This window comes from Mastomys coucha, unplaced genomic scaffold, assembly GCF_008632895.1.
Source record: "Mastomys coucha isolate ucsf_1 unplaced genomic scaffold, UCSF_Mcou_1 pScaffold3, whole genome shotgun sequence".
Classification (NCBI taxonomy): Eukaryota; Metazoa; Chordata; class Mammalia; order Rodentia; family Muridae; genus Mastomys; species Mastomys coucha.
This window is the reverse complement of record NW_022196909.1, coordinates 68,081,972-68,083,523: the sequence shown is the minus strand read 5'-3', so window position 1 is coordinate 68,083,523 and position 1,552 is coordinate 68,081,972. Positions and strand designations below refer to the sequence as shown.

Sequence of the window (1,552 nt, the reverse complement as noted above, 5' to 3'; positions counted from 1 at the left end):
AGGCACATAAATTATTTTGATGACATAAAGAAATGTCCATACTGAGTTGTATATTTTGAAATAAATTTTATTGGGAGGGACAGTGAAGTCACCTGTGAGTGGCTATACCTGCTGCCTCCAGATCGGGCCAGCCTTGCAGGGCCTCATGCACCCTGTGAAGCTGGGGTCCAGGAGCAGGCAGAGTCTGCTATGAGGAGGAGTCACACACCGGGCACTTCCGGTCCCAGTTATTAGTAAGAGATGGTGGATCACCTGGCATCAGTGAAGCAAATACAGTGAAGCATAAGTACTGTGGAGAACTGTTTTGAAGCAGTTGGTCAGCCCTTGACCATCCCTGGGCATGTGCTTATTGGAGGAGTATTGACTAAGCTGTGCAGAAAGAAGCCTAAAACAAGGCAGTTTTCTTATTTAATAATATTCTTGTATATGGCATTATTGTTATTCAGAAGAAAAAATACAGCAAACAACATATTATTCCCTTGGAAAATGTCTCCAATGATTCCATCAAAGATGAAGGGGAATTACAGAATGGATGGCGTATTAAGACACAGACTAAGTCGTTTGTAGTTTATGCTGCCACTGCCACAGAGAAGTCAGAGTTGATGAATCATATAAATAAGTGTGTCACTGATTTACTTTCCAAAATTGGGAAGACGCCTAGCTATGAGCATGCTACTGTTTGGGTTCCTGACTCTGAGGCCACCATGTGTACGTGCTGTCAGAAAGCAAAATTCACACCAGTGAATCGGTGGCACCATTGCTACAAATGTGGTTTTGTTGTTTGTGGTCCCTGCTCTGAAAAGAGATTTCTTCTTCCCAGCCAGTCTTCTAAGCCTGTGCGAATTTGTGACTTCTGCTATGACCTGCTTTCCATGTGGGACATGCCATGTGTCAGCCAACTAGATCAGACTCTTACAGTCAGTCGTTGAAGTCTCCTTTAAATGACTCATCTGATGATGATGACAATGATGATAACATGACTAAGGACATGCTGTGAAATATTTAACTGACTGCCTGAGAATCAACTGTGAGGGCTCTCTCAGATTTGCTCTAGCTATTATTACCTGTGAAGTCTTAATCTCTGTGCCTCTCTGTATCCTGTAGAAAGCAGCCATGCTTTCTGCTCCTTTCTGCACTCTCACAGGGCAAATTGTTGCAAATACATCCAATAGGGTTTTGGCTTCCTACTCTCCTTATTTCTAGATTATTGTGTAAGCTGGAAAAGATGTTTATTTAACAGATCTTGTATTAAATTTTCCCTCTGATATGGAAAAACTAAAAGCACAGAATGATGACACAAGAATATGATGTGATTGATATCTGTGGCTTTCTCCCAAGCATTCTACGTAATGGTTAAGACACCAGTGACAGACATGGTTTGTAAATTATTCTCTTTTCTCAATACCAAGTGGTGCCTTACTTTGGCAGCATTGTCACTGTCACTATAAACCCTACCTTCTTACTTCTTTGATTGATTTAAACACACTGGTGCTCTTACAGGTGGAGAATGAGTGTTTGATGAAATGTAGGTAAGAATATTTATTTGACAACT

The 1,552-nt window shown here is 41.1% G+C and overlaps 1 pseudogene; it reads left to right on the top strand.

Moving 5' to 3' along the window:
* The first annotated feature begins 240 nt into the window (after window positions 1-240).
* On the top strand, window positions 241-1,036 carry LOC116075171 (annotated as a pseudogene).
* The last annotated feature ends 516 nt before the right edge of the window (window positions 1,037-1,552 follow it).